The sequence below is a fragment of the Tribolium castaneum genome, chromosome 4 (assembly GCF_031307605.1).
Source record: "Tribolium castaneum strain GA2 chromosome 4, icTriCast1.1, whole genome shotgun sequence".
Taxonomy (NCBI): Eukaryota; Metazoa; Arthropoda; class Insecta; order Coleoptera; family Tenebrionidae; genus Tribolium; species Tribolium castaneum.
In genome coordinates, this window is record NC_087397.1 from 21,674,128 (window position 1) to 21,698,833 (window position 24,706).

Here is a 24,706-nt window from a genome sequence, read left to right on the forward strand (position 1 = left end):
ATTTTATTTATTGTTGCAGTATTGTAATAAAACTGTGCTTTTGTGTCTCTTTAGGTTTTTCTATTACCATCCTGTCACTTTTCATAATTTTTTTTCTTAAGAAATAATGGATCCCCTTGGCTATAAATATGTCAGTTGAATCATTATAAGAATTTTTTGTTGAAAGAAAATCGAAAACAAATTAAACTTTGTAATATTTCTGTTACAGTTCGTTAGTTTTAATATTTTTTGCTAGTAAAAATAACAGCAAGATTTTCGTATGTACGAATAAAATTAATAATCTAGACAGTAATAAAGAAATTTATATTGTTTCTTCAGTTATTGTAAATAAAACGAATTAATAAAAAATAAATAAAGGTTTTTTTAGTAAAATATCTGCTGGGTTAGGCACTTGAAAACAAAACTGGTTTGTGAAATTTAAATTTTAGATTAGGAATTTTGTTTGTACTGAAGCTGATTTAACTTTTTTACTTTCTTATGAATAATTAAAGTTTGAATCTTAACTTTGTGTATTTTCTATATTACGTCTAGTTGTTATTAAAATGTTGTTGGCACTAGAGTGCAATTAGTTAACATACTTCAGGAAGTCGAATTGTGAGAGGAGAGCTTTCTAAGTTCGTGCTTTGAATCGATTGCATGCACCTTGTCAGGAATTAAGTTTAAGTTTTACCCAGTGTCGACATTTGCGGTATGTTTAATCAAATTTAGCTTGTCAGGACCCCTGTTGGGGTTTGTAATAATGGTTTTGATTAGGAGGTAGGCATCACACATAGCTATTTCGAGTGGATTTGTCATAACATGTGTGTACTTAGGCACAAAGGGTTTGCTTTGAAGTCCGAACGATTTTTAACGACGTCGAATTTGTGAAAAGCTCAAGACGCATATCTCAACAATTTAAACGAATCGAGGAAAAAACGCAAGAATTTTAGTGTCCAATTCGAGAGGCGCATAAAGCTGATGACTTTTGTAAAGAGAAAAAATAAGTCAAGAAGTCTTCATCCTCATTTCGTTGCTCTATTGTTCCTTATGAAAAACTTTACTAATATGATAAGGCAGCTAAAGTAATACGAGATGACATAAAAGAGAGCGCGCGGTCCTGTTTTAGAAGTTTATCTCATTTCTGGCTCACTTTTACAATCTCATTGGTCCACAACAATAGTCGCGGCTAAAAAGTGTCCCAGTGGAGTAAAATTTGGTTTGTGATAGATAATAGAATGTCGACTTGTTTTATCTAATGTCTATCGAACTAGAAGAGACAAACATGCCGGATTATTCGATTCAAATTAAGGGATCAAGCGAATTTCCCTCGAGTTTTATATTGGGAGGAAGACGGAACAGTTTAAAGGAGGTTGTATATCAGGATCAATTGCTTGATGGATTTTGGGTGACGTAATGAAACAATCTTGCTATCATTACTAGGTTGGTTACTGAGGTCTCGAACCACGACACGTGACCGTTACAACTACAACAACGTATAATAAAACGGATTTATCTCCCGTGAAATAATATCATTTTTTATTCCAGTTCTGGGTAGTTAAATTGTAAAAAAGGAAAATTTGTCAATTGTGACTTGGATCGAACGAGCAGCTAATGAAATTACCAGCTGTAATGCAGTGTTGCTATTTAGTATCACATTTCTGACGCATAATTTACACTTAAGTACTCCTATTACAATGCACATACCTACGAACATTTTCAAAATTATTTAGCAATTTACATGTCCGTTTCATTACAATACAAAAACACAGGCTGTTCTAGCGCATTGGCAAAGTCCACAATTTATAGATAGTATAAATAAACCCTACATCATCTAAATTTTTTTTCAAGTGTACAGGGTGCTGCATTTTGGATGTCCAAATAGGGGAACTCCGAAACTAAAAGGTTTAGACAAAAACGAGTGACACATTTTCGGGTCCCTTTTTTGAGATAATAATTTTGGTCAAAACCGCATCTTGCTATCATTTTTTGTTTTTGATTTATAAACAAAAGTTGACATTTTAGCTAAATCTTAAAAAAATTATATCTTCCTTATTATAAATTATACACATTTGAAACAAAGACATTATACAGGCACTTCTTTACAGAGAATTTAATAACGTTTTCAACGGTTTTAATCATTCGTTTAGGTGGAATAACATAAAGTTGTATTTTTTTTTAAATAGGAATCATAGTTGGCTATGACATTCTTGAAAAGTTTATATTTTTCTGAACTAAAAACAATATAAATACAATTTGATATTTTTATATACTTTTAATAAAAAATATAATTAAAATATTAAATTAAATACAATATAAATATGTAAATTTAAATAAATACAAATATACGATCGTAAAACATGTGTAAAAACGATGTTGTCACTACCATTTGATTTAGTGAAGTGCAACGGAGGAGACGTTTGGATTGAAAGTATTTTGTAAAATAAAATTTTATTTACAGGCAATTAGAAAATAGAATGACAATGAAAGCTTGCCATTTTAAACCTATAACCAAACAAATTTTATTAATTGCAAAAATTTGATATAATAATGATTTATTATACAGTTTTTGGATTAATTAGTGTTTAAGAAATAATTAAATTATAAATACTTGTTGGGTAATATATTTTTCGTAGTTTCAATTAAAAATCCAAAATTTTTTCAAGGCCTACTATAAAGAAAAAGTGAAATGTTAAGTTTTCTTCACAATTTAAAAATAATGTATTACACAAATAGACATATCAAATTTGAAAAAAATAAGCTTTTCAAAAATATCAGAGCCGCCTATGATTCCTATTTAAAAAAATAAAACATTATTCTGTTACAGCTAAACGAATGGTTAAAAAAATCGCCGATAACATTATTAAATTCTCTGTAAAAAAGTTCCATAAAACTTACCAACTCTTCGCATTAAACTTAGCGGATTTCTAATTTGCACTAAAATATTTGATTCCATGTTTCACAGTACATACTTTGTTTAGGTTTAAAATGCAATTGATAATAATCAAATTTTGTACATTTACGAAAGCACAACTGTGAGTTTTTCAATGACTAAAAATAAGTCCAGATTTAAAAATCTATTAATTTTGCAGAAACATACACTAGTCATTACATTTACTTCAAAAACGAGGTTAAACGGAAACAACCTAAATCTTCAACATGTTTAGAACACGAACTTGACTTTTTTGTAAAAGTGACAGAATGGTAATAGAAGAATATGAAGGGATACAATAGCACAATTTTCCAGCAACAAATAGTTATAAAATCTTAAAATATCGAGGTCATCTCATAGGACACAGGAACATAATGTTCAAAAATATTTGTGGGTTAAATTAGGAATTTGAGTGTTGACTTTGAGAACGTTGTGGCAACTACAGAAAATTAATTTAAAAGCTACATACCAGCTCAAACGGTTCTTGAATTCGACCAAGAAGTTTCAATTTTCGATCGCATTTGCCAAAAATAATTTTGAATAAATGTGATTTATTCCTGTATTCACAAATCCATTATAAATCGTTTCTCAATACTTCCTAATAAAACAATTTAAAAAATGTTTTTTTCAAAAAGCTTTTAGATGCACTAAAAAATAAACAATAATGTTTTTCTATCAGAGGAAAATATTTTTGCTTACAAATTAGGATTTTAAAATTAATAAAAGCTTTGTGAACATTGCAAAAACGGTCGGTAAAGTAAAAAATCTTGAATAGTATTTTAATTGCGTTTCGTAAATAATCATTGCATTTTAATGAATGTCGCTTAGACCAATTATTCTATGTTGATTTTTGATTAGAATCAACGTAAAAATGACCACGGAAATAACGTTATTTGTAACGTAAAACATTAAAGTTTTTGCAAACGATCTTGTAACGCAAGAATGTAACGTAAAATTATAGAAAACATAAAACCATCAACGTCAACAAGCAACATTTTAAAAAGTCTGCTTTTGACTGTTTTTTTATTTTTTATATCAGTTTTTATATTACATAATAAATATCAAAAATAAATGTAAAAAGAATTATTATTATAAAATTCCGCGTTTTTTATACAATTAGTTAGTTATGTTTATTTATATTTCGTTTCCCCGACATTAAATTAACGTTCAATTAAAAAGTTAGATTAACATTAGACAGTGCCACAAAAACCATATCCAGTTTTTGAAACGTTAATTATACGTTAAAACAAACGTTAATAAATAATAATTGAGTTCTTTTACATTTTTGACGTAAATATAACTTCAAGTTAAGACGCACTTTAAACGCTAAAAATTGGTAAAAAAATAAAGATGGTACTACGTAACATAAACATTAAAAAAAGGTAATCATACAACCAATTAACAACGTTGTAAGTTTCAACGTGTAACGTCATATCAACCGTTGTTACCCTAAAAAACCGTTATATCTAGTGTGCTTACTGGACACCGTGTATAAAATTTGTACAATAAAACCTCTCAATAACAAACACCGATGGGGAATTTTTAATTGTCCATTGTAGAGAGGTGTCTATTAATGGGAGATGGAAAATTTTAATTAAGAAATAAATAAAATAAATAAATTTTAATGTTGTTATGTTCCAACAAAACTGTCCGTTGTGAAGAGGTGTCCGATATTCGGTGGTGTCCTTTAAGGAAGGTTTCATTGTAATAAGATCTGTATATTATTTACTGGATTATTCCTTTGATTCACAGACTTAGGGCCGGTTTATAGAAAGCTTTGTTAAAATTTAATTCGTTGTTAAAAATTTACAACGCGAATAGACCATTAACATTTGTTCAATTTCGTCACGTGATCAGTTAATCACGCATTTAATTACGAATTAAATTAATGACGCTTCTATAAACCGGTCCTCAGAGCCGGTTTACAGAACATTTTAATTGCAATTTAATTATAATCGCGATTAACTTGACATTTGTCAATTCATTTTAAGGGTCGGTTTACATAAAGCGAAATTAAAATTTAATTCAGAGTTTAACTAATTCGACATTATGTTGCCATTTAAAATGAATTGGCAAATGTCCAGTTAATGTCGAATTAAAATTTGATTGAATGCAATTAAAATGTTCTGTAAACTGGCTCTAAATGGCAACTTAATTTCGTTTTCTGTAAACAGGCTCTTAGAATTAAAATAACTCAAACTGCACAAAAAATTTCAAAATCCTATTAAATGGGAAAGTGATTGATCAAAATGTCCACTACAAGTTTTAAAACAATAAAGTCGTAATTGACAAAATTTAAATTCAAAATTTTATGAGCACTTAAATTTTTGTGTATGCGAATAGTCGTCGGTTAATTGATATTTTATTCACTCAGTATCGAAGTAATAATAATTTTGTAAGTACTAGTTCTTTAATAAATATCTACTATTATGGTTTTATTTAAAAAACAAATTTAACGAGAGCCATATCATCTATTTATTCCTTCTGCAAAAGTTTCGCACTCCGTTTCACATGTTTATTCAAAATGCACACGAAAGCTTAAGTTTTATGTGCATGAGATGTTGGAAAACTGTAAAAGGTGACAACTACATAAAAATTTATTGTTTGGTTTATAAATAACATTTACAATTTCTGTCTTTAATAAAAATAAAACCGTGCCAATACTAGATTGAATCGTATTTTATTAGATAGTGACAAAAACAATTTTATGTAATATTTATTTAAATTTTTTAAATAATGAAATACTGAAAGAAAAGTACAATTTTCAATAAAATAATGAAAGAAACATTTACGCCAATTTGAATTAATTTGTTAGAAATAAATAAAATATATTTGCAAGTACAACGAAATAATTTCAAACAACGAGTAAATCTCTTGAATATCTCAAATTTTCACCAAACATGAGCAATATTTTTCACTGTGCAATTATCAGAACATTGGCTTTTAAAGACAACAATGTTACAACGACTGTTTTATAGACAAATAAATCTAAACCAACAAACTGTACGATACATTGTTTTAATTGCCAGTTAAAATATAGGTACAGTCTTAGCTTTAAAAGTTGCTAATTTAAATTACGAGTTGATTTGATCAAACTAGCAATGTGTGTTTATTATACGCTTGAAGCTTGACATTTTTTCCATAAAACTCGTTGGTAGAACAAATTTGATTTGCCATAATTGGATGATAAATACTTAATACGAATACACGTACGTTCACATTTGCACGAAATAAAATGGCATGCATTAGCCCGGTGTTGTATTGGATTTACTATTTAATGAATTTTAATTTTTCTCGGCTTAGTTCAATGTCCGTTTTTTGATTGGCCTGCAATCCTTTGCTTGAATTTTTTTAAGCCTAAACTTGGTTTATTTTAAACGATTCGAAAGTTTCTGCTCGCAAGCAAGTGATTGGAATGCAAATTGACAATGCATGTGACAATTCTATTTCCACCCTAAAAACAGGAAATCAACATGTGGCTGAACCAACGTGTTGAGGTCGTCCACAATTTGCACTTTTAATTTGTAATAACACGGTCACGAGAAGAGGATTAAATTTTGATTAGTTTGAACGCGCCGAAGCTTAGTCGCCAAAAGCCATCGCTTCAAGGGTTGTTCCTCTTGAACCAATCTAACTTGGGTATATACGTCATTTTATATACAGGGTGTGCCGTTATTATACGCATAAATTTAGAGGATGATAGCATTTGCCAAATATGAACGAATGGTGAAAAAAAATCTAGTAAAAATTCTTTATTTTCCAAGATATTGCATAATACTACAGAACCAAAATTTTGTTAATAGTAATACAGGCTGACCCAGGGGTGCGTAATCGGTCTATAACTTTTTTGCTATTGAAAATATTGCGATGCCGTTTTTATTATCCGACAGATCAACTTAAAGTCCACAAACTAAAAATACAGCATTTTAAGACACTTTTGCACCTACAGTCTGAGTAGAAGAATGTATCCTACAAATAACTTTCAAAAACGTTACTCCAAACGGCCGTAAAACACCGAGGAAAATGGCAAATCAAAAATATGTAAAATTTGTAAAATTGTGCTGGAAAATGCGTTATTTAAGCTTGTATTGGCGTTTGTTGACCAGAATTTTTGTTAAAACTATGCAGAATGTATTTGTTTTTTTTGACAAATTAATTTTTTATAAATTTATATTAAAATGCAACACAAAATCGCTAAGCTATGCAATGTAACACTTTTTATTTATTTTGGAACGTACTCGTATTTCAGGAATAAACCTATAAAATTTGAAAGACTTTCTAAACAAAATGGAACATTGTTAAAGTAGTTCTATATTTGTTGTGAATTCTTTTTAGTTCAATTCCTTTGCACTAACAAACCCATTAAATTAGATTAAAATTGCAAATTAGATCTAATGAGTGATTGTTTTAAAAGATTTAGAGCACAGAATGAAAAATCACCAAGTTTTTGATACAGTTTAGAGCCAGCAAGGAAATTATCTTTCACAATTTTGTAAAAAATGAACTTAAATTGCCCCAAATTCGACTTAAAATTGTAAAATTGTGCGTTTTTTGAATTCTTCAATACCTTTTTGACACGAAAAAAATTTTTGCTAAAATGTGTCTAAAAATTACGGAATTTAATCCAAATTTATGTTATCATATATTTGAGATTGAGACTGATTTATTTAGTAAAAATTTGTGAAAACACACCTAAAAATCACAAATTCAATGGAACTTGGTGTTGGTTTCTCTACATTTAACACGATTTTAAGCGGATTTTTGCGAAAAATAAATCAAAAAACCACATATGGTCAATAATTATGGCCTGTTTTAAGTTAAAATTTTAAGTTCAAAAATCACCAAATTGAGGCGAAAATTTTATAATTTTTGCCTTTTTTTGAGAGTTTAAAATAGAACTAATTATGCTGGGCATATTGTCCAAGTTGTCAGTAATGTTTAAGAAAAAGATTAAACAAAATTTATTTTTACAATTGGATGTTGTTCTTAGGTTAAAGCATTGTTAGTTCTTATTTCGTTTTAAATATTTGTAGTAACAATTATATGAAAGCAATATTAACCTTTAAATGTTAGAAAATAAATCTTTTTTTAAGATGTTTTTAGAAGCTGTTGTCTGTCTGTTGGAATTTGGAATTTGGAATTTGGCATACATACGTAATCTCCTGGACAATACTATTTGAAACATCCTATGAATGTAGCTTTCAATATTTTAAGCTAAATTGTAATTGATCAATTTTGTTCAGTTTTTGAAATAATTTTTTGATATTTTTAGACAAAAATACTTTAAAAAATATTACACAAAAATTAATAATTCAAGAAAAAGAGGACTTTCATCACTTTAAAGAAGAAAGTTCAAAATTTCAGTATATACTCATAGTTTAATTAGCTCACCGCATTCAAGACAATACAAAAAATTAGATTAATTAAATTATAACTCTTAATGTTAAATATCTTTTTAGTTATTTAACTATAGGTATTTGAAACTTCATGTTTTTAGATAGACAATTTAATAATCTTTGACAAGCAGAAACAAAAAATAAGATGTTTTTTCAAATTATTCAACTTTTAACGAACTTCTTAATTTTTTTACGTCCATAATTGCAATGCGCTATACATCTAGTACGAATACAAGTTTGAACTTTCACCTTTAAATTCAAAAATTCAAATTTAAATTTTAAATTCAAATCGACTAATTACAAGCTAGATTAAAAACAAAAATTTAAAAAAATAAGGCGTTCCATATTGTATTGTCACGGAGATTACGTATGTGTGCAAAATTATAACTCATTCGGACAACAGAAACAACAGGATCAAAATCTTTTTAGAAGCTACATCCAAAAATGTAATATAAGTATGTAGCTTATTTCTGAAACGTCTTGTACATTTGAAAATAATTTTAGGTAATACAGGGTGTTATAGTATCTACGGCTTTAGCAAAAAAATTTTTTTCAAATATTAAATTCAATTATGGACTTTTTCAACTTGTTGGGACATTCTGTATAATATCGATAATTTGAAAAAAATAAAACCGTACTTTCAGTAATTTTTAGTATTTCAAGACTTTTTTCTCAATAAATCTTGTTTTAATTTTTTCATATTAACCTGTTTATCTCCGTAACAAAAAATTATTTCCTTTATGTTATTTTACAATTAATTCATTCGGGAAAACTAAAGAACTTTTACTAGTTTTTTCACAAAATGTTATTATTTTGGTAAATGCTATAAGCTATAACCTAAAGTATATAAGTTAAAGACTCACCCTGTATACGATAAACTTGTGGCCTTTAACTTTTGTTGTCCGATCGGTCTCGTAATTCCTTTGAAGTCTGGGCTTAAAGGTTGTGCATAAGCAAGATTTCAATAAAAATGTATACATTTTACAATGTTTGCTTGAAAGTGGTATAATATGCCGTTATTGTGATTGGATTGGATTACTTTACATGCAGGTTTGGAATTTTCAGAGACGTTTATAGACTTTAATATTCTTGTAATAGTCGTTACTGAGGTTTTATATAAAAGAAGAAACTTTTGTTCGCATTATCCAAAAGAATTCACTTAACAGGTTATTAAAAAACTTCTTGAATTAGCGTCAACTTAAGCGTCGATTAATAAAATTGATACTTAAAATAGATTTCGAGTGGTTGTTCTTAAAACACACAAAAAAATAAAAATGCGATTTATTTTAAATTCCAGAAATTGAAGTTTGTATCATCCTTTAAAATGAATGATATAATTTTTTATTCTTCGACACTGTCAAAATTTACGGTTTTTCTCCTGTGTAAAGAAGTTTTGACAAATGTTTGGCATTTCTCAGTACGAAACGTCAAATTATTTTTAACACATTTACAGCAATTTTAAGCCTTGTTGAGTCTACTTCGAAGAATAAAATGTTGTATTCAAAATTACCACTTTCCTGCGTCAAAAACCTGCTATTAAAACGCAAAACTTCAAATGTATTATTTTTGAGTTTTGACACAATTAGGTGATTCTTTGTTTGGTTTATTCACGTAAATAACTTAAAAACGTGTATAAAGGCTTGAAAAAAACAAGAATAATTGTTTTTGCGACCAAATTTTGTAGTTTTTCAGCTTATTCTTTAAGAAAGTTTCGTTCAAAAACAAACGCAATCGAGTGAAACAGGCAAAGTAATATCTGTTTCATTTTACTTCAGTAATTTTAAGCTTTTGACAAGATCCTACAAATAAATAAAAAATAAATAAATAAAATAAAAATGAATAAAATGAATAAAATAAATAATCACTAAATAAATACACAAATAAATAAAAGTTATAATAAAAGTTAAAAATTAATATCAATTTCTTAATTACATTTAGTAAGTTTTTAGTCAGATTTAGCGAAATTTGTTGAGAAAAAATAGTTAGTTAACCACTCAAAAAAGTGAAAATTAAAACTTTTTGGCCTAATTTTGTAGATTTTTTGTTTTGGTTAACGTGTTAAACAATCAAAAAGGCAAAAATTATGTAATTTTCAACTTCATTTGGTGATTTTTCGATTTGTTTTAGTGACATTTTCAAACTCAAAATTTTGCTCAAGAAAAGAGTTAAATCGAAAGAAACTAACATCAGGTTGCAATCATTTTATAATTTTTAACAAGTTTCTGCAAAATAAATCAGTCTTGACCTACAAATGATAACTTAGATCTATTTCGGTAATTTTTCATCGAATTTTAGAGAAAAATTTTTAAGGAAACTATCTTTTCGTTTTGCGAAATAAGTGCCTGAAAAACTCTCTCAAAAAAAAGTTACATACTTTTGAATTTAAAGTTGTGATTTTCTGGTCTATTTTAGCAAAGTCTACAGTAATTAAGTTTTTAGTTCTAAAAATATTTAAATGCTCAAGAAAGGCAGTACTAACTAACTTTTGACCAAAACTGATTATTGTAAAAAGTTCTATTAATAATAATCAATTAAGAAAAAATTAAAAAAATTAAGAAACGCAGAATTCACACAATTTTCGGTCTAACTTGGTGTAGTTAATCTTTTTACAAATTTATTAGAGAAAATTTCTTTACTGCCTTTAAACTGGATCAAAAGTTTGGAGATTTTTCACTCAATGCTCTGAATATATTACGAACACAAATAAGGCATTTACAATTTAATTTTGCAATTTTAAATGTAATGCAACATATTTTTTATGCAATACTTTACTTTTTAATTGAAAAATCTTTTGAATGCATCGAATTCTTCAAAAAAAAAGATTTAGATCAAACAAAACAAGCACAAGAATGAATATTTGGGCCTCTTGTCTTGTCTTGTCTTGTCTTAATTAAAGTAATCCTTGCATTCAATTTTCTGCTTTGTTTTGGTAAATACTTCAGTTTTAGTAGTCACTAAAACGATTCTGAACTCACAAAAACTTTTAGACATAATTTTTTAAATGGAATCTCAAATTCATGTGGTTAATAAATTTTTGTTTATTTATGAATCTTCTGCTTCGAAATTGTATTGAAAAAAATCTAAATCTATGATGAATACAAATAATGTGGAATGTTTTTCTCTAATTTTTTCACAAATTCTCTAATTTCTTTTGGAATTTTTTTCAAAGTCTTTTGCTTAATGATTTGGTACAAAAAAAATTTCAAAATACCTTTTTTATGAAAAGGAAGCTATAATAGATCTGTCAGTAGAAAAAAAATATTTTTTGCAGTGTTTTAACACTTTTAGCAGAATCTTTCAAATTTAGTGAATTTCTATCAAAAGACGCCAATACACTACAATACAAACTTAAAAAACGCATTTTTCGACGTAATTTTGAAATTTCTAATTTTTTCTAATGTAGTAAAACGTCTTTTATTTAAATTTACAGAAAATAGCACATTGAAGACTAGATTTTACAATTTTTCACTTTCATTTAAAAGTTATCCAAAAAATTTTCAAAGTAACGTGTTTCATACAAAGTTAGTAATTTTTTCTTATTTTGTCTAACAAATATTTTAAATCAATCAAATTTCCCATAGAAAAAACAAACCCAAAAATAACATTATTAACAAAAAAATCTAAAAATATTTTTGCTTTAGTGTAACATATTTTCACTTAAAACCCTTGCTCCAAAAACCTTTAAATCCTGATGATCGCCTTGTTTATCAGTTTTTAGATAACTTACATGACTATTAAACATTTTGCAACATTTAAAACTTTTTCTGATAGCGCTGTTTTTAATATTTTGTAGACGTTATTTATACTATAGGACAATATTTTTGATTATTCAGTGTATTACAAAAAAAATGTGACGTCATAATAACATTTCTTTTAATGGCATGTATTATTTTTTTGTTCTTGTTAAGATACATTTTTAGCTTCTTAGACGCCCTAATTTTTCTCTCAAATCGTTTCAGGGATTATTGTTAAAAAACCAAAAAACAAAATTGGTTTTACACCTTTAGCACCGGTTTATAGAAACGTCATTAGCTTAATCTGTAACTAATTGCGTAATTAACTGCTCACGTGACCAAATTGAACAAATGTGATTGGTCAATTCGCGTTGTTAACTTTTAACAACGAATTAAATTATAACATAAAACTTTCTAAACCGGCCATTATTATTCAATAATTGAATTGATCTGAATTACTACAGATGGTCACAATTTACTTCCACATCATTTGATGCGGAATTGAAAAACGAACATGTTTTCATACCCTAACGTAAATCCTAATACATTCGGAGTTATTAGTTAGAAACTTTTTTATCAACCATTTTAATGACAAATTTAATGAATAAATGTCGAAAACGTCTACAACTCTGTTTATTTTTATATCGTTCGATGCAGAATTAAAATATTAACTTGCATTTTCTTGATAGAAAGTAAATAAACAAAAAAACAATGTGTTCAATTTAAATTGTTGTCAAAGTGACAAGATCCTTCAAAATAATGCAAAGGAGCTTCGAATCCAAAAATAAAAAAAATATACAACAACAAAAATTACAGGAATATAAAACACAAATCAAAAACAATTTTGCCGAAAAATGTAAAAACTGAGTAAAAAGCTAATTAAAAGATTTGACAAAGAAACTACAATAGTCATTTGGACGAAGCGGCTCAATAAATTTGAATGCCATAGTCAACTTAATGAACAACTATTTTTGAACACATTGTATAATAAGATGATTAAAGGTAGATGAAACAAGTTATTATTTATTAGTTATAAACTATTGTTATTTTTTGATGAACCTTTTGTCAAGTTTTCCTGATTTTTGAAAATAAAGCTTGTAAACCTTTTGATACTAAAAAAATAAATGTTAAACCGACAATCACTTAGAGCATTAACTCGAACCGACTTTTGCATTTTTCTCAATGTGTTTCAACAAGTAATTAATTTGGTGGAGCAATTTTTGCAACGTAATGATTGTTTAAATTCAAGGTAAATTCTCGTAAGAAGATAACATCTTTAAAAAGTGATTTGCATTTTTCCAGTGTGCTTCTCTCCCTTGATGTTATTTAATTATGTCGGACGATGCAAATCTGAAATTACAAGCTTACGCACCTGAACCTAGCACATCTTTGCAAACATTTAATTATACCATAAATAAATGAAATAAGTAACTTGCCTAAAAAACTAATTAAATATGGAATAAATAAATAATTTCCCACGACGAGAGTTTTTGGTAGTAAACAACGTAAGAACCTTTCATAAATTTTCATTAACTTGCTAAATGAAATTAACTTTAGTGTGGATATCATGAGGTTTTTATTACGACTTCCAAAACCGATAGTTAATGTAAAAATCCATTAGCTCGATGTTTGGTTACGAAGAATTTCAACTGTGGTAATTAATAATTACAAACACGATCTAACACGATCACATTTAATCAAATAAATAAAACAATGCTTGGTTTCTTGAATTCACGTACTCTTGTGAAAAAAAAAACTTACAAAAACAAATTACAAATGAGAGCAACAAACGAAAAAAATCAATACATGGACGGATAACATATTAATTACGAAGTGTGTGGAAAATACATGGAGCAGAAAATTTGTTTCTCAAACGAAAATATTTTGATTCGAATTTTAATTAAAACCATTTACTGCAAATTACCGACATTTTAAACCATTTCAATTGTACTTTAATGTCATTAATTTTTCTCACGTCTTTTTTATATTTGTTTCGATTTGTTGTTCATTTTTAATTTATTATTATTAAGAGATAAGTGAAAGCAGAAAACGTTCCACGAATAAATAATTTTGTAAAAAAAATAGTAGAATCAATCTTTTTGCAGAATAAGGTAAGGTAATAATTTTTATTTATTAGATCGATGATATAAAAGTTTTACAGCTTTCAATATTCCCACTTTATAGCACTCATCAAAAAATACTGCAGCAACTTAATTACACTAGTAGATCAAAATGCAATTTTAATTGCAAAACGTATTTCATTTCCAAATATAGAAGTTTTGTCATTTTGTAACAGAATATGAGCGTTTATTAATAATACACAGCACAGTTTATTAACACAGTCTATTTTACTTTTAATAAGAGTTTCAAAAGCGAGAAAAATCAGTGTAAAGAATGGTCTTCAAATTCAAAAAGGAATCAACTAAAATACATTCCCTTAATCAAAGAAAAACTAGTCATATGGTGTTACACCTTTTTTAATTTCTCTGACTTTTTAAATGAAAAATATGTGATGAATATTTCTATGTACAGGGTTAGTCTACTAAAAGTGGCTTTTTTAAATTTTGCTACTTTTCTTTATAATTAAAATTAATTAATTAAAAACAATAATACAAAAAAAGTAAAAATAAAAAAAATATAATTAGTCCAAATTATATGACTTATAGTGTTCTTTTAAGACAACCATGCTTAAGGGATGTTTTAGGCAAAAACTTTTTAATAAAATTGTTGATAGTTTCAAAATTGTGTTTATATTATTTTGTATGTATTTTTTGCACCAAAAACATTAAAGCGTCGCTTGTACTCAAATAACTGGCTAATATATATTTTTCGTCACTATTTAATATTACTAAATGATTACAATAAATAAATTAAATCTATACTTTTAGTAGACTCACCCTGTATAATATTGTGAGTCTTCTAAAAGTGTTTTTTTGTGTATCAAAAACTACTAATCAATAATCACATAGAAATTCAGCAATTGTTTGTAGATACTTAGTTTTTCTCTGTATTGTACTTACATAAGGTTTTTTTTAGAAATTCCCTTACAATTTGTATTAATAAAAATTAATTAAGTAGGAATTAATCAAGTTTTATAATTTTTAATGTCATTCTAAAACAAATCTTTCTTAAATATCCTAAATTAAACTGAACAAAAGAAGAACAGCAAATTATTGAATTTCAAAGAAGATATTTTTCTATAAAGCAATTTTTTCTCATTTAGAGTTGTACTGTCATTAAATAATTTTTTTTTCAATTTATGTGAATTTTTCCACAATTCTTTGTTACAAATATTAATTGATAAATTAATTATTATTAAAATTAATATTTAATTAATAGAATTTTTATTATTTCTAGTGTAAAACCAAGAATATCTTAAAGAAAATAAAAAAAAAATACATAAAAAATATTTCAGCTTTAATTTTCCATTTGTTTTCATTTTTAATTTTATGTATTTCTAGATTTAAACTTAAGCGATTAATGAGTTTGTAATTTTTAGTTCTCAAAAAAAAATTAAGTTTTTTTTAGATGATTTTAAAAGAAATAAAACTTTATCTTAATTCAAAATTAAACATCTACAGTGTGCATTAAGCAGCTTTTTGTATTTATTCTTTTTGAATTTTTCTACAATCTGAATTGTGGATTCTAAAATCTTAAAACTGTTTTGTTTAATTTTTCTATTCCACAATTGATTCCAGACACAAACATTTTTATAATAAAATTTCAAATTTTTGTATTTATCTAGAATTTAGACTTAGTAATCTATCTTGAAGTTATAACTTAATCAATATACAGGGTGGTTGTATGGGCGTGTTCGATTGCACCTACACTGTCAAAGATATCGAAATGAATCAAATGGCACTGCAAATGGAAAGTCAAAGTGTACGTTTTAAAATTATTTTGGCCGATACAGGGTGTTTCATTTTTACAGTGCAACTTTTTTAAGTAGCACCCCCTGTATATTTGTACATATTAAAATTTGCACTTTTTAGGCTTTTTAAATTAAATTAATTTAAATTAATCAATAAATCATATATAACTTGATTTTTTCAAATTGCACCTCCTGTATTTTAGTACTAAGTATTACTCAGCGTCTTATTTTAGATCTTTTTTACCTTTTAAGTTTTTTCCAAAAGTTACTTGTTAAGGAAATAATTCGATTTTTTTGAAAAATGCACACAAAATCTCTTGTATACTAATATAGCGTGCTATGAAAAACAATACATTCTGATATACTAATGTCAAAATGGCATTTATAGTACGTCACGTTTTGATATTCTTGTGAAAATGACTTTTTCGCTTAAAATGCATACCTACAAATCTCGACGAAACATAAATTTTAATAAAATTTTAACACGAATTAATAAATAAAAATGATAGAAATTTACAGTGGAGAAATAGGGAAAAAATACTGAGATATAACGAATCAACAGTGAAAACATATTACTTGCAATTACAAAACTGTTTAAAATGACGGCTTTCTTAAGTAATAAAGTGGCATAACCAGTTCTACAAAAAGCTTTGATAATTCTTTCTTGTATATTTTCTCTAATAGTGCCGTCATTTTTTTAATTTTTATTTAATAATTTCTTATCAAAATTTAAGTATATATTTCGATGAGATGTGTATGTAGTTTACATGAAAAATTCATTTTCACAACAAAATCAAAACGTCACCTACAAAAAACGCCAGTCTGATGTTGTTACGTCAGAATGTATTGTTTTACATGGCACACTACGTTGGTATTCAAGGAATTTTATTTCCATTTTCCAAAAAACCGAGTTATCTTCGAAATTATCAACTTTTAAAAAAAATTAAAGAGGTGAAAAATATGTAAAATAAGATGCTGAATAATACTCAGTAATAAAATAGAGAGGGTGCTATTTGAAAAAATCAAGTTATGGTTCTACAAAGTTTACCAAAATGAATGGGTCACAGCATGGTAATGCTACAATGCAAATGTACACCCTTATTACGGAAAAGTACCCCCAAGAGTAATTTATGCACATTCAAAATCCCAACTCAATATCTCAAAAACCAAGCGCACTGCGATTTTTTAATAATGTGCCTGCAGACACACAAAACTGTAGAAAAAATTAAATAACTTTCAAAAGGTTAAAGCAAATTGCAAAAACAAAACTGATTTATAAAGCCTAAAAAAGTGCACATTTAGATATGTATAAATGTACAGGGACTTCCATTTAAAAAAAATATGTTTAAGGCTGCACTGTAAAAATGGATCACCCTGTACAAGCCAAAATAATTTTGAAACGTGCGCTTTAACTTCACATTTGCAGTGCTATTTGATTTATTTCGATATCTTTGACAGTGTAGGTGCAATGGAGCTCGCCCATATTAATGACCCACCCTGTATAAAAAATATTTAAATATAGCTATACGTCACAAAGTTAGTCTGCTAGAAGAGTACTTTACAAACAATATGTGATATTAACGTTATATGCTATCATTTAGTTATTGTTTTCGCAATTTATGTAAAATTTCCACAATTCCTTGTTACAAAAAATTTAATTAATAACTTAATTATTATGATTAATAATTAATTATTAATTATTTCTAGTGTCAAACAAACAATGCTTAAATGAAATGTTTGAACAAAAATACTTAAAAAAAATTGTTGCTTATTGTTGTTTATTTAATTAATAATTTTTTGGAGCTAGCCCCAATTTTTTAGACTGACTTAAGAAATATTTTTTAACTTAATAATAATAATAATTAATAAATTTTACTAATAAGAAATTGTAGAAAAATTCTGGAAAAATGAAACAAGAATAATAGATTTTGTGTGAGATGTTTTGGGTTATAGTAAAAATTTAGTTTTTATTATGAGTAAAAAATCAAAATGCTCTCTTTTTAATTATAATTAGCTAGTGTTAAGCTATTTTCATGGATTAGCGTTTAGTGTAGTGACTCGGACGTTATGAATTTAACAATTTTTTTAAAATTACATTTTTTAATATTTTAGAAATTTTATTAAAATAAAGTGACAAAATTTTCAAATATTCAAGTAATCCCAAAATTGTTAAATTTTAACATTTCAACGCTATTTATTAAATAAACAGATTCGATATCAACTCAACACTATCGCTTTACGCCTAATTGCATTACTTAGCTGTGCAGATACAAATAATTACATTTTCTGAATATAGTTCACATTGAACAGATCCAAGGAAATAATTGTCAATACATCATAAATTCATGAATTGAAACATCACGTATTCTTACAATTAATAATTTAACTAAATTTGAAAATTATAAAGATTTGTGGTTTATCAATAAAAAGTCCCGGAAAATATTCTGCCACTTCCGGCGCAATATTTCGCTAAATGCACATTGGATGACACCTTGCCACAATTAATCACTTTGGAAAAGTAAGTGCTTTCCAATATACTTGCCATTTATCGGCTCCACACGAAAATCAATCAAAAGTTTTATTGTTTATTTACTAAATTTCAGCATAAACAAAAACATGGCCATTATTAATTTCAACTTGGAGAAAGTTTAGTAAAAAGATTGTTTGATTAAATAAGTAAAACATTCGCAAACTTTGTACTCCCTCAAGCAAAGAACTTTTCTTTGTAAATTTAAAAACGTTAACGAAGGGTTTACAAAAATGGTGGATGCGCCGGGTTAGTACATTTTATTGTACAGAGTGTAATGAAAATATGGGAACAGCAGGAAACCTCAAAATAGAGCGATTTAACCCAAGTTACTTCTATACCAAGTTGCACCGTTTAATATGTAGAGGGCGCCAAAATTAAAAAGAACATTTGCAATTTTCTTTAGTTACTCTTTTAAGTAATTACTTATTAATTTAAACCAAACACAGCATTTTTCCACGAAATTAACAATTAATAATTTTTCAAGTCAATAATAATTTAATAATAAATGGCACACGTTCGAATTGTTCACACTTTAATATAAATTATTTTTTTATTCCAAAACCAAAGCCGATACAAAAAAATTATAAAGAACAAAAATTGTTTAAAGTTATTGGATCTCTCCACAAAAAAATACTCCACTCAGATAATGCACAACAAAAAATATCATACTTTTTATAAGAAAATGTATTTAAAATGACTGATAGTAGGTGGCCATGGAAAAACTATTTCACATAAATGGTATGAATAATCTAGGAGATTTGTAAATGATTAATAAAATAAAAAATGGAATATTATAAAAATTAGCTTATGTTAAAGTTATTTTCAGTTGAAAAAATATAGAATCCTTGCAAATCATATGACTACATAAAAAATGTATACAAAGTTGAAAACCAAGAGCCACTGTCATACATTTTTTTATGATTTGTAATGAACATGAACTACAATGGTGAGTTTTGATTTGGCTGGTTAGATTGGCATTTTTTTTAGGCAAGCCTTCCATTTTAAATATAAAACAAATAATTTTTATTAACCGCAAAAAAGTTGATCTAATAATTTATTGCATTAGAGTTTAAAAATTCACTTGTTGGGTAATTTTTTTTTCATAGATTTAATTAAAGATCCAAAATTTTTCATGACCTACAAGAAAAAAATGCAAATATTACGTTTTTTTTTAAATATTTATCAATAATGTGTTACAAGTAGACATATCAAATCAAAAAAAGATTTTCGAAAATCTCATAGAAAAAATACAACTTTATGTTATTGCTGCTAAAGACATTTTTTAAGTTGGTTGACTAAAATACTGAGCTATTGCATGGGCTTGTATATTTCCAGAATTAGGGAAACGATAGGTATTGGCGCCCACTTAACTTCAAATTAATATTATCAGATCAATAACATTAATTCTATGGTTCTGTTTTCGCCAATAAGTTGTCCGAAATGTAGAAAAACCAACTCTATGTAAAAATCGTTTAATACAATAGTCAAAAATTGAGACAAGTTAACTATTACCCCTAAATGCACACCAAGAAAGTAAAAAACTTTTCAATATTAATGAACAACGTAAGAAAAATATATGTATCATTAAAAAAATAATTTTGCGATAACAATTATTAAACATTTTAAACTATAAACTTGAATTACAATAATCACAATTATATCCATATCCACTTTCCACAAAAAACACTTATACCATAGCTATGTCTAGATTGTGTTGAACTTTTTAAAACACTGACATAACCTCAAACATAGATATTTTATCAAAATTGATTAATAACGTCGTAATTTACAAGTTTAGATGCAGTCTTTTTATTGTTTTAATTGAGAAAATATGTAAAATGGCTCTACATACTTTTAGAGAAATATCAGGTAAACAGTATACTCAATAATACTCAAATAAGTCAAAAATAACATGAGCGCCATTGCCCACTGAGTGCAATTAGAAATAGAAAAGTAATAGAAAATTAAAAATAACAAAACAGACATTCGAAGCAAGTAACTTTAACGCTGAAAATCTAAAAAAATGAAATGCAAAGAAAACAATAAATAGTGAAAATAAAATTCTGAAAAACTGTGAAAAACTAACTTATTTTTGAGAATATGAAAAAACTATTATAACTGGAAATAAGAAAACTCTAATAAGTTGAATTACTTAAATTCTAGATAAAAAACCAGTACACTAAAAGACTAAAAAAAATAAAAAAGTTGGAAAGTGAAAAGATGAAATACAAACGAAATCTTAAAACAGTGAGATTAAGATTCTGTACAACTTAAGGTCAGTTTAGAGAAACGTCATTAGTTTAATTCGCAATTAAATGCGTGATTAACTGATCAGGTGACCAAATTAAAGTATTTTGGTTGGTTCATTCACGTTGTTAACTTTTAACAACAAATTAAATTTTAACAAAGCTTTCTATAAGCCGGTTCTTAGTGATTGAAGAAGTGAGAAATTAAAAAACTATAAAACTGCAAAGTAAGTACATTTAAAAATTGGAAAACTGAAAATATAATATTGTGAAACTAAAAAATTGAGAAACTAAAAAACTGAAATAATGAGAATCTTAAAAACCGTGTGATAGAAAAACAAAGAAATCATGAAAAACAAAAAATCTCTAAATAAAAAATTTAAAAATCTATTAAAGTGAAAAATCTGATGTGTGTATTGTTTTTTACACTTAAAAATGTCCTATTTTACGTTAGGAAGATTAAACACAGCTTTAGAATGTTTAAAACATATTTAGAATACAACAAGTCAGTCTAGAATTTAAAAAAAATATAAATTCAAAAGCCTTTCAGCCTTTAATGCTAAGAAAAAAGCTCAATGATAAAAAACTAAAAAAGTGAGACTAATTCTGAAAATTTATGTGACTGCAAAAGCGACGAGAAAGTGAAAATACTATAGAAGTGTAATAGAGAAACACTAATAAATTGGAACATTTACATTGTAAATAAAAAATCAATTTTCTAAGAGACTGAAAAGCTAAAAAATTTTAAACTGAAATATTTAAATACAAAAACTAAACTAAAGAACTGTGAGATTAAAAGAGTAAGAAATTAAGAAACTACAAAATTGCAAAGTAAGGACATAAATTATAAGAACTTGGAAAACTAAAAAACTAAGAAAATGAATATAAATTATTGGAAAATAAGAAACTAAAGTGCTGAAATAGTGAGAAACTTTTATTGGTAAAACACTACGTAACCATGAGACTGAAAAATTGGAAGTCTGTGAGAAACAAAGATTCTCACGATGTGAAATTAAATTAAAATACTTTAAAAATAATAATTGAAAATTTGATGTATTGTTTATTTAAATAAACACATTCCAGGAAAAATGTAACCTGACAGCAAAATTTTCAAAAAAATTTTAGTAATGTCAAGTTTCTTTAAGAGACACGATTCGGTTTCTTTTTAGTTCATTTTTACGGCAAAAAGTTTTTTTTGTCAATTTGGAATGGGAGAGGATAAATAATTAAATTGAAGTAAATTATTGGGTTCTAAAATTTACATACTTTGTCGTGTAGACGATAACATAAAATACTGACGTGATACAACTGTTAAATATTTTTTGAAGAGTATTTTTCTAGTTTCTGGTAGTTTAGAAAATGGAAATCGGTAAATAAATTGATTTGATTAGTAATACTATTTTTTTATCTTCGCAAATTTTGCTGTCCCGTCCGTTCTTCACACATAAAAAAGTTGTTCATACTTCTTACATCGTTAAACAAGACCAAGAATTTTTATTTTCTACTGTCTTATTTTAATATTGTTTTAAAGTCTTTAATAACTAAAACCCGTCTGAATCCATTTTTTGAGTTATCTTCATCCACAAGATTTTTGTCCCGTCCGTTATGTGTAAACAAAATTAAATTAATAGGAAGTGGTTGCACATTGTCTTATTCTTGGGTTTCGTTGTTTCAATTCTTTTAACAAGTTTCACGTTTTACTTAAAAATAATTATTGGAATTAGTGCTTTTTAAATTAACAGAATCTTTACGACTATTTAACAATAAAAATATGTGGTCTTTTTTGCGTCCTGTCTCAAATTTCAAAAATGTGGCTTTAATTGTAAGTTGCAAACAATTTGACTGGTACTAAGTTTCTTTAAAGAAAACTTTAACTGATCCTGTTCCAAAAAACTAAAAATAAAATCTAGAAATTTATGCAGTGTCTCGTCCATAAAAATGGGATAGCTGAGAATATGATACAAAAACTATTCAATTGAAAAGTGTGATGCCGGTATTGTTTTTTAAACTATTAAAAAAATTTAAAAATGTGCTATTTTATATTAGATTAATTTAGGAATTTAGTAAAAATTACTCGTATTTCTAGTTTCAAAGAAAGCCTTTAAAAATTGCGGGTTAATTAACAATATTAACAAACGTTCATTCAAAATTTTCGTGCACTAATTTTTTGTTGAAGAAAAATTAGATAGTAAAAAAATTGAAAGCGTACTCACCTCGCAAATCACCTGTTGGTGTCGTCGGCCGGCGATGTGAACTAGGCTGTGAAGTCGGTTGTAATGTGGGGTTGTAACTGTGAGGGAAACAGTTTGAACGGGAAGATCTTTTATAGGCGTCGCGACGCCCCGCTTGCGTCCCGACGCTCGCGCCGCCTACTTACCAATCAGCATCGGCCCATTGAACATACACTACACTTATCATTATTCATCGATATGTCAAATGAAATCCATTGATAATGTATAACTAATTACATAGATTAGTCCGTTACACCAGTCGACACTAAAAAAATTGCTTGACATTGCGCGAAAAATCGGATATCACTGAATCTCTGATGCGTTATGCAAACATAGATAAAACTTTTTTTTTTCGATAACAGATGTTAAACTATTTCTTTATCGACTCTTTTGAGTAAATAAAGTCGCACTTTATTCAATTAAATTTACAAATTCCAAAATATTATTTGAAGGATTAATAATAACTTATTTTTCATTAAACTTTATACACGGCAATAAAAATTTTTTACTCTACTTGTGACTTCATCATTTTTTTCATTTGTTAATAAACAATCTCCTTATCATCTTGTATAATAAATAACTATTATTTGTTTTTTCTTTAATTTAAAGGATCCACCCACAAAAAATCACACTGACATTTAATTCAGTTTGGGAAAAAACATATTACAACGAATGCACAAAAAAATGTTTCATTTTTTATTCTCCGCGAGGAGAAAATACAATTTAACTCTCGAGGGAAGCCCTGGAATTGCACAACATGCCAAATTTCTACTCGGAGTCATATTACAAATTTCCAGTAGGTGGCGTTTTAATTATTTACAAGTATTCATTTTTATTATCTCTGCATAATAACTACAAGTTTAAAAGAATGTTGTTTACTCAAGAAAATCCAAAGATGTGGCTCTGATTTATTTAGAAATTGTTTTAAATTTAATAAATAAAATTGAACAGATTTTTTTTGTACACAGTTCAAGTGTTTTGGTATAAAATTAAATTAAGTGACAAATTTATAAATTCCTGTAATAATTTAGGAAAAGTTGTATTTTTCCAACTTATAACGAAAAAGTTAAAGATTTGCTTATCAATTAGTTTTTTTCTCACTATTTGGAACTGCTCAACCCCTGATTATTCAAACAGTACTACTAAATTATTTTAGCCGCTTAATTTTGATATCCGAAACAAGAAGAAAATTTAAATAAATTGAAAACTTCAATTTTTTAAATTGCTTGCAGTTTACGAATTCTCAAAAAATACTTAGAAATTGCGACTTTTGAATTTATAGTCTCGATTTTTGAGAAAAACAAATATGTTACAGATTTTAGAAGTATCTAAAGAATATACTTTTGGAGTTTCAGTTTCAGTTATCAAATATCATAATTAATAATAATAAAAAAATTGCATCTAGGATCAAGATGACTGTTCTCTGGAATGATATATCTAAATAAAACAATTTAAAATTTAAAAAATTATCGTTCATATTTTAAAAGGATTCATAAATCCATCATAAATAAAGATCAAGAATTAGGGATTACAGAAACTGACAATTTTTAATCTTTTTTAAAGACTACAAAACAGTTGCATAGAGTCAATTTCATAATCGAATTTAAAGGAGCATTAACTTAAATGTTGTTTATAATGTGCTGATTACTACAAATATGTTGACAAAACTTTCACATTTTAAATAATTAAATCAACAATAACTTTATTTCGATTATGAAACTGGCCCTTCTTGCTTAACGATTAGTTTGTAATTTTTTTCTGAATTCTAAAGTTTCATTCTAAAGAAAAAA

At 26.9% G+C, this 24,706-nt stretch overlaps 1 protein-coding gene across 3 annotated transcripts in view; it reads right to left on the bottom strand.

Annotated features, from left to right (window-relative positions):
* Window positions 1-23,055, bottom strand: part of Dh31 (Diuretic hormone 31) — an 88,841-nt gene extending 65,786 nt beyond the window's left edge. For all 3 annotated transcript variants that reach the window (XM_064356339.1, XM_015981730.2, XM_064356340.1), the window contains exon 1: window positions 22,899-23,055. The gene's annotated coding sequence lies outside the window, so the exon portion shown is untranslated. The remainder of the gene's footprint in view (window positions 1-22,898) is intronic.
* Window positions 23,056-24,706: the final 1,651 nt, after the last annotated feature.